Source organism: Pelodiscus sinensis, chromosome 1, assembly GCF_049634645.1.
Source record: "Pelodiscus sinensis isolate JC-2024 chromosome 1, ASM4963464v1, whole genome shotgun sequence".
Taxonomy (NCBI): Eukaryota; Metazoa; Chordata; order Testudines; family Trionychidae; genus Pelodiscus; species Pelodiscus sinensis.
Window position 1 is genome coordinate 181,345,732 of NC_134711.1, and position 14,571 is coordinate 181,360,302.

At 41.5% G+C, this 14,571-nt stretch overlaps 1 protein-coding gene across 18 annotated transcripts in view; it reads left to right on the top strand.

Annotated features, from left to right (window-relative positions):
- Positions 1-965: 965 nt before the first annotated feature.
- The window catches only part of BACH1 (BTB domain and CNC homolog 1), a 43,720-nt gene continuing 30,114 nt past the window's right edge, over positions 966-14,571 (top strand). For 8 of the 18 annotated variants that reach the window (XR_012897920.1, XR_012897921.1, XR_012897916.1 and 5 more), the window contains exons 1-3: positions 966-1,356; positions 6,200-6,257; positions 7,259-7,409. The gene's annotated coding sequence lies outside the window, so the exon portion shown is untranslated. Of the gene's footprint in view, positions 1,357-5,149; positions 5,177-6,199; positions 6,258-7,210; positions 7,410-12,443; positions 13,762-14,571 lie in introns of all 18 variants that reach the window. The other 10 variants (XM_075910541.1, XM_075910559.1, XM_075910512.1 and 7 more) reach the window with 9 other exon arrangements.

The following is a 14,571-nucleotide window of genomic DNA, read 5'->3' on the forward strand; positions in this document are numbered from 1 at the left end:
CTTGGCATGTATTCTAGAAGAAGACTGAGGAAGGACCTCATAATAATTTTCAAATACAGCAAGAGCAATTATAAAGAGGACATTGATCAACTGTTCTCCCTGTTCACTAAAGGCAGGCTTAATCTGCAAGAGAGATTTAGGCTAGACAGCAGAAAAAAAATTCAAATCATAAGGGTGGTAAGCTCCGAAAGAGGCTTCCAAAAGAGGTTGTGGAAGTCTCATCACTGGAGAGTTTTAAGAACAGGTTAGACAAACACCTGTCAGGAACAGTCTAAGTTTATTCGGTCCTGTTTTGATACAGGGTGCTGAAGTTGATGAGCACTCATGGTCCTGTCCAGCCCTATGTTTCTGTAATTTCAACACATTTTTATTTCCTCAAAACTGCTGCAAGGTTTGGAGTTATTTGTTCCACTGTGGCAGAAAACCAAATTTCAAAAGTTTCCTTGCAATGGCATCGTTGCCTTCCTTAGCTCGAGTGCTTGGGGCTGGAGTCGCTCTGCTTCCTCTAAAGCTCGGGAATCCAGCCCACAACACTGACCAGCTAACATTGTGCAATGAGCATCTTCACAGGCTTCCCAACACAGCTACCTCACGTGAGAAAAGGGGCAAGCCTGGGAAACCCTAGCCAGGTAACAAGCCCCTGCGGATGGTTGGGAGTCTACATGCGGGTGAGCAGGGGCTGTGCACAGGCGGCCATGAGGCCTTGCATGGGGCCTTGGCTTTAGCGTGCGGTGCTAAACCCCGGATTCACACAGCGCGCGCCACCATGCCCCGGAGCGAGGAGCAGAACGTTCCAAAGCCCAACGGCCACGCTCGCGCCCCCCGGGGGCCACGCTAACAGCTCCGCGGCGGAAAGAAAGCGACGGCGCTGAGCCTGACGCGCACGCGCGCTGTAGTCAACGTTGGCGTCAGAGCGTCGACCGGGCCGGCAGCGTCCAATCAGCGGGCAGGAAGTGAGGGGTCGGGGCAGGGGGAGGAGGACTGTTGTTACGGGTCAGCTGATTCCTTCCCGTCGCCGCAGTTCGGGGCAGCTGAGCCCTGCCTGGGCCTGGGGAGGACGCGCCTGTCCCGCTGGCGGAAGGTGAAGCGGGGAGCGCAGCTGTTGGCGCCGCGGGGCTCTTCTGTGGCCGGTTCGGGGTCAGAACCCGCCTGGGGCTGTGGGACCCGCGCCGCCGCTGGAGGGGAGCTCGGCGAGCGGGGCCGTGTCTGCTCCCTTCCCCCGGCACCTGGGCCGAGGTGGGCAGCTGTCCGGGCGCCACGGGCCCTGAGCGCTGGCTCTGCCCTGGCTGCCCCCGCGCCGTTCCTGGTGAGCCGGGCGAAAGGAGCAGGGCTGCCCTCGGACCCGCGTTGGGACAGGTACGTAGCAGCTGCCGCCTCCGCGCCCGCGTGGCTTTGCGTTGGCAGGTTTTTCCATGAAGTCCGGCGCTCTCCGGAACCGGGCACTTCACTATTCATCGTTTCCCTGCTGCGTGTCCGCCGGCCAGTGTGCTTAGGGCTCACCCCACGCCTCCCCCGCCCCGGAAAATCGCCCTCCTCCTTTCAGACAAAGGAGCCCCTCAGTCTTACTAATTTGGTTTTAATGGTTTGGTTTGGATGAATCTCCTAATTGTGAGCATTACGGCGTCTCTCATCAATTGTAGAAGTCCAGCCGATTTCAATTTAGACTTTTCCGGGAAGATGTGCTTTTAGTCTGTACTGTGAGAAGCCTCGCATGTGACGGGCATTGGAAAATCAAATTGAAAATGACAATTACGGAGAGGTTGTCACCAATTTAATAGTTAAACTAGCAGTGAGAGGACCTGAATTGGCATTTTTAACACCATAATACTGCAGTAATTTCAAATTCATACAGACCTGCATCTTGCTAAGTGCTAATTATTTTTAATCAGTTGTGAGCAGTTATACAGTTCCAAAACATTACAGGATAAAAGACAAAATAGTTTGACACACCGTGTAGATCTCTGGGTGAAAAGAGAAAGCATGGCAGTATTGTTATACATAGCTACAACCCAAGGGAGCATGCCTAAAAACTATGGCTCCACAGTTAAAGAGTATGTCTATGAAAATCCAGGGAATGGTACAGTCCTCAGGGCCCCAGCAGGAACATCTACAGTGTTGTTTTTAGCCCTGCAAGGTGAGCCACAGAGCCCAAGTCATTGACCTGAGTGTTGCAACTTAGCACTATGGGTTTCTTTCCGTCATACATATACTCTGCAACCAATTCTGCTCCCCTGAAGGCTGAAGTACTGTAGTTGTCTGTTCTTTAAACTCAGAATCACATGACATAGCTGAAAATAAATATGAGTTTGAACTAAGTGTGCTGAGAGAATGTGGACATATATTTTCATGCTTTTGTGGGTTTGTCAATCTGTAAGTAATTGTACTGAATTAATTGAGACTACTCATGTGCATGAGTATCTGCAAGATTGAGGGCCTAATTTATGAATGGTTTGATGCTAAACAATTTCAAGTGTTTCATAATGGGAATTTTTAGGCACTGTTAACTTTTTTTATGCTAAAATCATCTGAAATTGTTTATGGCTGTTGATGTCAGCATGTGTTGTTATTGCCCTTCTCATTTGCTGTTGTTGGAATCACCCGGGGGGGGGGGGGGGGGGGGAGATCCTGCTTTCACATTTTATTACCCTAATATGACCATCACCATTGTGTGTAGTGTGAATGCAGTTTTTCATACATGATTTATAGGAGCAAGTCTCGAGTGCTCTTTTTTCAAAATTAGTGAAATTATAATCTGGAGAAAAATAGATCAAGTAGGCATAATTCTTCTTTCATGTTAAATATGTTCAGAAAATGTATGCACATATGAATCCCCTACACACATCTGAGCACCCTGCACCAACTTTTCCAAGTGTTTGGTATGGCCAGACCTCTTAGTTCTTTTTTCAGATTATTTTTTGTTAAATTCTGTAGCTGTTGTGAGGATACGTCTACACAGCAGTGTTATTTCAGAATGACTGACATTATTCTGAAATAACATAGTGCACATCTACATTACAAGCCTCTATTTCGAAATACTGTTAAGCTGGAGGACTTCTTACTCCAATTCATGGTAACCGTCATTTCATGAGGAGTAAGGGAGGTCAAAGGAAGAGTGTTTATTCTTTTGACTTCCTACAGTGTAGACAGCACCAAAAGCTGAATTAAGCTGTTTTGACTTAAGCTATGCAGTTAACATAGCTGAAGTTACATAGCTTAATTTGACTTTAGCCCTACTGTGTAAATGCACCCTGATTATGGAAAGAATCTCTTTTTTTGGTTCTTTATTTGCTGCCTAGTTACTTGCAGGTATTGACCACACATGATTCCCTTCACTCAGGTGCAGTGATGCTTTTAACTTGAGTTGATTGGCCCTAGAGGGGAGGGTAGCCCAGGGTTTATTTACAAAGTTGCTTTATTGCTCTGTAACTTTCTTGCTCAGGGGTGTAAAAAACATTCTTCTCTCCTCTCTCTTCCCGCCAGCTAGCAAGTTACAGTGCTGTCAAGTGCAGTGTAAACACACTCACAGTACTGTTAGCTACTCCCTTTGTGGCAGTGGTTTTATCTAGAGCCCATTGGTGCTGCATTTAAAACTTCAATGGTGACAACTTGTTGGCTGAATATGAGTTAGCATACCCCTTTTCCTGGGGAGTGCACAGCCAAAACTTGTCAGCTATTAGTTTTCATCCACTCTATTGAATGTGTTAGTGCTGATAGTCCTCCAGTACCTTCCTTATTTACTACCCTGCTCCCAGATATTACCAACGAGGAAGAATTCATAGTGCCCTGTTTACTGAAACAATAAAGCCATGCGATGTACCTCCAGAAAAACTAGTGCCACATAAATGAGTGCACTGCCTGTGTGGCTATAACTGTAATATTGTTTTACATGACCAATCGCTGGAGCAAGGCCAAAGCCTCATTTTTTCTAGAATAAGGCTTGTTCTTAACTTGCATTATGTAACACGAGAGTGTTATTAATTTTCATCTGAGTTAACAGGTCCCAGTGGAAATACCTAGGGTTTACTTGAATTAGCTAATTTGTGTGACTATTACAACTTGTTGTTGTTTTCAATAAGATTTTACCTTATTAGTTTCTGCATGTTAGCGGACATGTGCTCCCTTTTCTTGGGGAATACACACTCAACATGCTATGAATAACTTGAGCACAGGTTTAAGTATGAGAGGGGTAGCCGTGTTAGTCTGGATCTGCAAAAGCGACAAGGAGTCCTGTGGCACCTTATAGACTAACAGATGTATTGGAGCATAAGCTTTCGTGGGCAAAGACCCACTTCATCATATGCATCTGATGAAGTGAGTCTTTGCCCACAATAAAAGATGTATTGGAACATAAGATTTTGTGGGCAAAGACTCACTTCATCAGATGCATGTGATGAAGTGGGTCTTTGCCCACGAAAGCTTATGCTCCAATACATCTTTTAGTCTATAAGGTACCACAGGATTCCTTGTTGCTTTTGCAGGTAACTTAAGTTTACTCTGCAATGAAGACATAGTCTAAACTTTCACTAGAGTATGACATTGCTTGCTAACATGTCTTCATATGTTACTCTGCATCTTGTGGAGGGCTTTTCAGTCATGTTAAGACAACACAATTGAAAATGAGACCTGTTTTCCTTTCAAGGCAGGGATTAGGGGTTTGGTCAGATTCAGGTATTGGTGCTCAGCTGGTATGAGTTGATGTATATTTATGTGATAGGTACACAGATCACAATAAGAGTGTTTTTTCAAACATTAATGACTTTTCCTCATACCCTACACGTGAGATAGGAAACATCCATATTTTCTATTTGGAGAGTGAGGTACAGGCTGGCTTGTCTGAGGTTGCACATGGAGTCTGGGTGACTAAGCTGCAAACTGAAGTCAGGCCTCATGAGAAGCTGTCCTATGCCGCCACCACAAAACTATTCTAGTCAAAATTATTTATGCCTCTCTCCTAGTTGAGGTGAAATCCTTGAAATTTTTACTTTTAGAATTTTATTCAGTCTACTTTCTGCAACTTCTTTCAGTTTAGCAAATATATGTTTGTTTGAAAAACTTTTTCAACTGAATATAAACATGGATATTGTTAGCTTTTTAGATTAAGCATTTTAAAATTGTTTCATAAATATAACTGCTTCTGTTAAATCTTCAGGATGACTCTTGGCTCTTTCTCAGTTTAGTAAGTAATATATGCAGTAATTCTACATAGTTTCCCTGTTTATTATGTGTTTTATACACTTGTGTATGTACTTGACCAGCTTCCTTAGTATTAATCAACTAACAAAATCCTTAGGGCTGTGTTTAAAGCCACTAAATGTCATTTTCTATACTGAAAACAATGTTGAAGAAATTCTTGAATTAAGAAACAAAATGCTTTAAAACTAAAATATATGAAGCAAATCACGTTTTCTGGAAGGAAACAAGTTTTCATAGATTGAGTCGTGAGGATAAACGTGGAGGATTTTACCTTTTAAATAAAGTTAGGACCTGACAATAAGCTCTTAAATATTTACACACACGCTTAAACAGTGAGCCAGAAAATACTTCTTTTCTCTCTTTTTGGAGGTGTTCATAAATGTGAATTTTTATCCTGGAACTTGTCTCAAATATGAAACACTTCTTTGTGAACATAAAGTAATGGTATCTGAAGATAGGTAGGATTTAGAAGGCCCAGTCTTATGACCATGTGACCCACTTCATGGACTTAACATGAATCATGTTACAATTTCACTTTTACCCTAAATTGACTTATTGTGGTCCATCCCAGTTCTCTTTTGGAAAGTCAAACTGTTGCAGTGCTTGTAAGCTCTCCTTAAAATGTGTGCTATGCCCACAATAGCTATATCTCTAATTGCATTGTCTTTTGAATAATTTCTTTTGAATGCTATTGGGATGAGAATTTGGGGGGAGAAGGGGATTAGGGAGCGGACTTCTGAATCCAATGCCCATTCTTAAAAACGTTTAAAATTTAAACTAGCTAGAAAAGGGTAAAAAGGCTAGTGCTGTCTCTGACCCAAAGAGGCCATGTTGGGTAACAAGTGAGTAAAAAATGCTCTAAGATAAGGAAGAATTAGGTTGAGTAATGAAAACAGTTTCTAGCTTCAGAATATTCTAGTTTGGCATAGCTTCTTTGGGGAAATAATGTGTAAAAATAATTGTTGAAAACTTGCCTGATTTTAATGTTGTGGTGTTTTTCTTAAAGCCCCAGCACCTGGAGGCGTACAACTGCATGGAAATCGTGGCTTTCATTTTTTGAAAAGGTAAACTCTTAGCTCTCGTTATTTTCAAGAAAAGCTACACAAGATGAACTCTAAAAGTTTTTAAAAAACAAAACAGAAGGAAAATCAAAACAATTCTAAGTCTATTTTAAACATTTTATTCTTTAAGAAAAAAAGCATGATTTTGCTGGCTCTGGACTAATTTGGATTCAGCAAAGATCTAAATAATACTTGGATAAGAATCCTGGATCAGCATAGGGACATACTAAATGACCCTAATAATTTCTTATTTATATAATTTACTTATTTCTGTACTTAAAGGATAATGTTAGTATTGTGACAGATGCTTTTTAATTCATGAGCAAGGCAACTGCTTTCTTTACTTTTATGTTGGGATATAAAGCAAACGAATAAGTGTTTTGTTTTTGTTTTTTACTTCATCCTGGTTCCTTTGAAAATGTTTTCAAAGTAAGATGAACGAAAATGCTTGTTCATGCCTTGTCAGCATAACATAATGAATCAGCAGCTCTTAACTACTGCAAGCATTCATCTGAAACATAACTCTACATCCATAAAAGGAGAGAGAGTTGTGGGAAGGGGGATAGATATAAAACTGGTATTTTAAATCTACTGCTAACTTCTTGCTGAAATGCCAAGTGGTCACACTGTGTTTCTTAACAGTAGTAAATACCTGACTCTCAGTTCTATTCATTTATAGACTTCAAAGTTGGGTTTTTTTTTTTGTTTTTTTGTTTTTTTTTAAATAAACATATCCTTGTTTTGCAGAGGAAGAAATTGAGGGAGGTACAGTGACTGACTTAAGGTTAAATAGCAGATCATTGATAGAGCCAAGAATGGAACCCACATTTTTTGACTCTAGATCTAGTGCTTGATCTGAAGACCAGAATGTCCCTTAAATGTTTAAGAATTTAAAATGCTGTCAGTACCAACATTAGCTACATGCTAAGTGATGCAGATCCCCTTTTTTGTATTAGAAGTTAGTAATGGCTAGAAATCCCATGCTCTGTCTATCCAAATGACAGCCTTAGTGTCTTTGTGGCACGGTGGACAAATGAAACTGCTTCAAGATACCTAAATCAGATGAGATTGCAGTTACTACAGAGTCATTCTGCCTGAGTTACACAGTTCATGTGGAGTTTCTGAAGAGGTTAACTACACATAAGTGTTTGGAAGGTGAGACTTACCTGTTTTTTGCAAATGATTCATATCCCAAATGTGGTGCTATTTGAAATGGATAATTGTCCCCATATTCTACATTAAGCATGAAGAAATAGTCATGCTTGTTGTGTTGGAAAGTTCTGTAGGTGAGAAGGTGGGCATTGTTTTAAGAGGGAAAACGTCTGATGGCCCCAGATTTAGAAAAAACAAAAACTTTCTTATAAAGTTAGCTGAGTGGTGGAAAATACATCTATAGCTAGTACCCAATTCTGAGAATAACGGATGAGATCTCTTTCCCCCCCCCCCCCCCCCCCACACACATGTTGGGGGACTTCAAAAGTGTATTTGCTTACCATTTTGGTAAACAAGAGACACTGCTCTTGGTTCCAAGAAAACATTATCCTGGCAAGAAAACATTGTCCTGATTTACTTTCTCCATCCATTGGTAAAGGAAGTTAGCATGTGCTTTTTCTGCTAGTGACTGTGAAGGTAGCATGTGTCCTGCCTAAATCTGGGCAAGCTGATAAAATATATACAACTATCATACTAATATTATACTAGTAATAACACACGTGATCTGTTCAACTTGGCGTTTGCTAAGGCCTCAGACTACTTGGCAACCTTAGAAAATCCTATGGAAAGATTCCAGGGCCCTGAAACACTGGTGCAGTACATGGGAAATTATGCAGCTGCTTCATTTAAATTACAAACAAGTAGGTTTTTAATATTAAAGTACATATAATAATGCAACTAGTAGAGTATCTCATGTCTATTATGGTAATATATGCAGTTGATCTTATGATTTCTCTCTACACTTTTACGGTGTTTGGTGTGTCACAGATTTTGTATGGACAACACAGCTTGGATGTTTCTATTAAAATGATTAAGAGTTTCATTCAAACTGCCACATTAAGTTTCAAGCTGACATCTCTTAACAATATATCATTCATACCTCTTGCCTGTTGTATTTCAGGCTGTCTGTAATCACTTTAGTATTGTACCAGTTTGTACAATCTAAAACTTTCAGGGGTTTCTTGGCTTCAGTAAGGGCTAGAAAGCTTTTTCTGAGATACAGTTCTTTACTGAGAATTGGGTTTAATGTTAAATTCAGCAGTTGATCATATCATTTTACGAGGAAATCTTTTCTATTCTAAACCAATATATTTCTCTGACTCTTGAGAGATCTGAATCATGGTGTTTCAAGTTCTGATTTCTTGGGATGTTCTGCTAGGAATATTTGATATAAAAAGGGGTTTGTTGTTATGAAGAGGCAGAAAAAAAATCCTTTAAAATCCTCATATGGAATACTGCTAGAGTATTATATTTGTTTGATGCTTGCTTGGAAACTAACTTGCTTGATACTCGTTTAGTAGTTATTTTGTCCTCTAATGTATATGGTAAGGTAGTTTCTCTGTATCTTTTTGTAAGGTTAATGTGGATGTATTAAGTGATGTTAAAGTGATGCTGATGAAAGCGCTTTTTGATCCACATCATTTCCTTTGAGCCCAAGTTAATTACATATACATTTGTTTTCCTAGTTCTAATGATGTCACTAAGGGTATGTCTAGGCAGGAGGTATCCCGGAAAAACTCCGCCACATCCAGAGAACACGTTTGCTTGTCCGCTGCGTGCTTTTTTTTTTTTTTTTTTTTTGGCACGGAAGAGCAAACATGCCCTTTCGGGGAGCCCTGTACACCTTGGGGCCAAATGGCAGAAAAGCCTCTGCCAGAAAATCGATCGGAAAAAGCTAAGCAAATTGTGGAGCGCAAGTTGCATAGCTTTTTCCGACAAAGAACTGTAGTCTAGACCTAGCCTTAGTGTCCAATGTAAGGCTATAGTGGCTAATCTACCTTGTGCCAATTTCTGTTGGTGTAAAGTGGTGCAATTGGTATAATATATGAATTAAAATGTGGTGATGGACTTAAAATGAGCCAGTCATTTCAACATTTTTCCTTCACTCATGTCTTCATCCCAAGAGACCATTATCCATAAACTCAATGACAGAAGTTCCTTATCTTTTTATATAGAATGGACCAAGGGCCCTTATGAAGTCCACCCATTTTTTTTATTATTATTATTTTATAAGTTAAAGATGTAACAATGACCAGAAGAGCCATGTCTCAATGATGGTCTGATTTCTCATAATTGTACTTGTCATGTATGCCAACCGTCTGCCATTACAGCATTCAGTCCATTCTTGCATCCAGTACAACTACTAGCCTTAAATCTGTTTCTGTAAAGGAGCCTTTGCAGCAACCACATGATCATCTTTCTGTACCTTTATAAAATCTTATTTCCCCATTAAGAGGGAAATCTGTGTTTTAGGTTGTATGTGTTGAAGAGTGTGTTCTCTAGCTTGGAGGCTCTGTCTGTGTGTACATGTGTGTTTGTCTATATATATGCACTACTGTTGTTACTGCTTTTCTTTCACGGTGATGACATATTTCTGTTTAAAAACAAACCCCAAAATAAGAAACCATCACAAAATAGCCTTAAAACAAAGGAAATTACCTGTGTACTATGCGATGTTGCAGAATTATCACTTGTTACTTAACCTTCTTTCAGAATCTGGGTTTTTGATTTTGCTTATCCTGACATACAAATGTATGCATGCTTTCAATTAATTTTGGGAAATATTTTCATCTTCCATTCATCAAGGAATTGGACATGAAATGTAAAGGATTTTTTGGTACTTGCGTGTGAGACAAACCTACCAATGTCTCGGAGGATCATAAATATGTTTGACAGTACAGGCAGTCCCCGGGTTACGTACAAGATAGGGACTGTAGGTTTGTTCTTAAGTTGAATCTGTATGTAAGTCGGAACTGGCGTCCAGATTCAGCCGCTGCTGAAACTGACCGCCAGTTCTGACTTACATACAGATTCAACTTAAGAACCCCAAGTCAGCTGCTGCTGAAACTGATCAGCCGCTGATTCCAGGAAGCCCGGGGCAGAGCAACTATGCCTCGGGCTTCCTGTAGTCAGCACTGGTCAGTTTCAGCAACGGCTGACTTGGGGACGCCTGGGGCAGAGCAGCTGGGGTGTTGCTGGGTTGCTCCAGTAGCGTGGCTTCTTGGCGCTACTGGACCAACCCAGCAGCACCCCAGCTGCTCTGCCCCAGGCGTCCTGATTCAGCCGCTGCTGAAACTGACCAGCAGCGGCTGAATCAGGACACCTGGGGCAGAGGGCTGGGGTGCTGCCGGGTTGGTCCAGTAGTGCCCAGAGCGGCGCTGCAGGACCAACCGGCAGCGCCCCAGCTGCTCTGCCTCAGGGTCCACAACAAAAGCCTGGTCTGCTGGGGGGGGGCACACTAGCTGCACCTCCCTCCCCCCCAGCAGACCAGGGACACGGGGAGCAAAGCCACAGCGGCGGGGTGCCTCGCCTCTGAGGCTTTGCTCTGGCGCAGGACCCGCTTTGCTCGCAGTGCCCCTGGTTTGCTGGAGATGGTCCCCAGCAGACCAGGGGCACCGCGAGCAAACCCGCAGCCGTGGCGGGGTACCGCGCTTCTGAGGCTTTGCTCTGGCAAAGCCTCAGAAGCGGGGGAACACGCCGCTGCTGCGGGTTTGCTCGCGGTGTCCCTGGTCTGCTGGAGACGGTCTCCAGCAGACCAGGGGCACCGGGAGCAGCTTTTCTCGCCCCGGAGGTCAAGGTGGCTGACTGCTGCCTGTGAGCTCCGGGGCGAGAGAGCCCCGTTCATAAGTGCGGATCCGACATAAGTCGGATCCATGTAAGTCAGGGACTGCCTGTATTGGAAGTTCCCAACTTACAAATGGGTTGTGTTCCAAAAGTGTGTTTCCAAGTTCCAAACAATTAACTTACAATGCATTTTCCAATAGAAGCAATGTTATAAATGGTGGTTAGGTTTCCAGGCTAGCCCACAAAAGCTTACTTATCCCATAATGTAGCTGAAATACTGTATATTTATAATGAAAAATAGTAGCGAACACTACTTTTGTAAGACTAGCAATTAAACAAAACAGAAAAGCAATAAAATTGACTAAGAAATAGTTTTTTATTTAACCTCGAATGCTGGTGCTAGTGGAAAGGCAGTTTTAATTAGAGGACAATGAGGCGGTTAGGTGAAGATTCGGAAGGGGACTTCTGAGCATCCTCTGGCCAGCCCCACCTGGGGCGTGTCTACACAGCAGGGCAACAGTCAAAATAAGCTATACAACTGCTGCTACATCAGCTGTGTAGCTTAAGTTGAAATAGCTTATTTCGTTTTTTGGCACTGTCTACACAATTCTTCCTCTGACTTCCCTTGTGCCTTGTAAAATGAGGGTTACAGGAGTTGAGCTGGAAGACTTCTTACTCCAACATTATTTCAACACTGTTGACATAACTGCTTGTAATGTATATGCGGATTGTGTTACTTCAGAATAACATTAGTTATTCTGAAATAACTGCTGTGTACATGTACTCCCTGTGGGCTGCACTCAATCTCCATTCACCAGCAGGCTATGAGCAGTGCAAGCACAGGTTGAAGGACTCTGTAGGAACAGGGGGCAGCCTGTGCAGGCGATGGGAGAGAAGTGGCCCTTGAAAGGGAAACAGCTGCTGATTTTTCCCATGCCCATCTCTCTGTTCCTTCTAAGTCCTCTGTCCCACACTTGCAATGCTTGCTACCACCTGCGTATCTTGGCTGCTCCCTTGAGGCTTCATGTGAGCTGGGGGGTTTTTTATGTGCAGATGTTCAAAAATTGGATATTTGTTATTCAGGGAGTGCTTATATAATTTATTTTTCTTAGATGGGTGGAATGGCTGCAATAATCTGTATCTGCAAAAATGCAGGTTTGCTGGTATAAGCTGATCTACATTAGGAGTTATATTGGCATAGCACTTCCAATGTAAACTTGGCCTATGGCTCCAGTGATGTATTTTTTGACCACAAGAATTACATGCACCTGTAACTTTTGCTGTCATCACTAACTTGTTCTCATCTCAAAATGTAACTTTATTTAAAGTGTTGGAATGCAGTATAATAAAACATTAAACTGATGAATAACTCATTTTAATAAGAATAACCCCAGAAATACAATTCTCTTACAGATTTCTTAGGCTTTTAAGACATCTCCCAGCGTGCATCGGCTGCTACCCTGCGCTCCTAATGAGTATCAGCTCCCACCTGCTGCCCCTGCAGCAACGTGGAGCAGCAGCCAGCTCCCCAGGAGCCAGACTGGAAGCAGCAAAATATGCTGGGGACGTGACATAAAGTGTGTCCATAGAATCATATTTCCCAAAAGAGTGTACAACTTCAAAGTTATGTAAAACTCTAGCCTAGGGCCCTTCCTACTGTTATATCACTGAAGGCTGTTTTATAATTGGGACATGATGGAAGCTTCATCATATTATTCTAGTAGTGAGTTCTCGCACTGTACTTTTCCCCCTAAATTTATTTGGGGGAAAGGTTCTGTTTACCTCAGAGACATTTTATGCTGACTTAGCCATGAGTGTCTCAAAGGAATTACCAAGGGAATTATCTTTTCTTTTAATAGGTACATTTGGCCACTTAATCTGGTATGTCTTAATTTGCTGTGTTTAATTTTACAGTAATATGCTAATATTTGGGGAGACTTGTTTACAAGTTCTCAGCTGACTAATGTCTAGTGTTTCTTACTGAAGAATTGGTTTTAAAATGAGATGATAGCTTTTTATCCTTTGAAGAGGCAATGTGATGTAGACTTTAAAAATTCACTTTTGAAATAATGAAATGAACTGTCAGATCTGACCATTCTATTTGGTTGCTGTTTATCCTTTGGTCATTTATGGATTGTTGAGGGGATATGTCTAAGGATGTCACTAAGTAGAAAAACTTAAAAGCTCTATCTATATCTCAAGAAACAGATACACCACAGACCTCAAAATTAAAAAAAGCCTTGCTTTCTTTTTCCTAAAGCAGACTAACCCTAGCAATTAATATATTTTCTAATACCTTTTGAAAGTCTATTGTGGAATTGGTTATGCTCCACAGATTATCCCTTTGTCAGGAAGGAATTGTATTCAATTCTTAAATATCCTGTATTAAAACAGGGTATAACCCAAACATCTCTTCTGAAAACTATTCTCTTTGGGCCTAGCATATGGCAGAGTATGTGATAGGGATGTTAAAATTAGATTAATCTGCTAATTGAATGGTTGCTACATTTCAAAGCAGAAGTGCTCTTATCAAGAGCTGGGTTGGTTTTTTTCAGGTGTGGTGAAACTGTTCAAACGTGCATAGTGGGAGATGAGTGCCATTTTTATCATACATAGCCTTTGTACATTGCACTTAGGCAAATTGGAGGAAGAGAGAATGATCACACAGCGTGGGGAAATGAGACTGCAATGATAAAGAAGTGTGGAAGAAAAAACATGAAAACAAAGTGAGGTAGGAAGAGTGGGGGAAAATGAAATGGGAAGGAAAGGACAGAAGATCACAGATGAACTGGAGAGGGGAAAGGAAAGTTAGTTACCTGGATTCTTTTTGGTAAACAGGAACAGGATCCATCTTTTCTAGATATGTGAATAGTCATGACAGTGCATGCTCCCCATTTCAATTTTGAAACACTTGTTTCAATCTCTAAGTGTCTTACAAATCTTGCCAATGCAATTAGATTACAAGTAAATGATACCAATTCCAAGAATATAAAAATAAACAATACCTCTTACAGTTGCCATTGTTGCTGGGTATATTCCAAACCACCATACAGACAAATATTAAGCAACGTGTATTATTCCATAGCAACATATAAAGTTAAGGATGAGTTTGGGGTGCTAACTTAAAAAGAATACTTGGCATTTTGAACAATTTACAGATGTTAAGAAGTGGAGTTTTTCTAACTCTGAAATTTTCAGTGGTTCCATGTATATGCATGGGGATGGCTCCAAGCACACTACTGCGCGCAGAGTGTCAGCTTTTAAGCCTGTGTACCAGCTCCCATCTGCTTCAAAGCTAGCTCCCCACAAGTGCCAGCTCCCCACAAGTGCCTGCTCCCCCCTCTTCCCTGGGTGCTGCTACTTCTGATACAGCATCTAACTGCGAAGGTTAATGGGTGAGCCCAGGTTCGCTGGTTAACCATTTAAACATGTATACTAACATATCCCATATGTTTGTGCATTTGTGTATTACTATTTTCTATGGCCATGTGAAAAAATTAGTCAAGTAACTTGACTAATATAATCATAATTTATGTATACA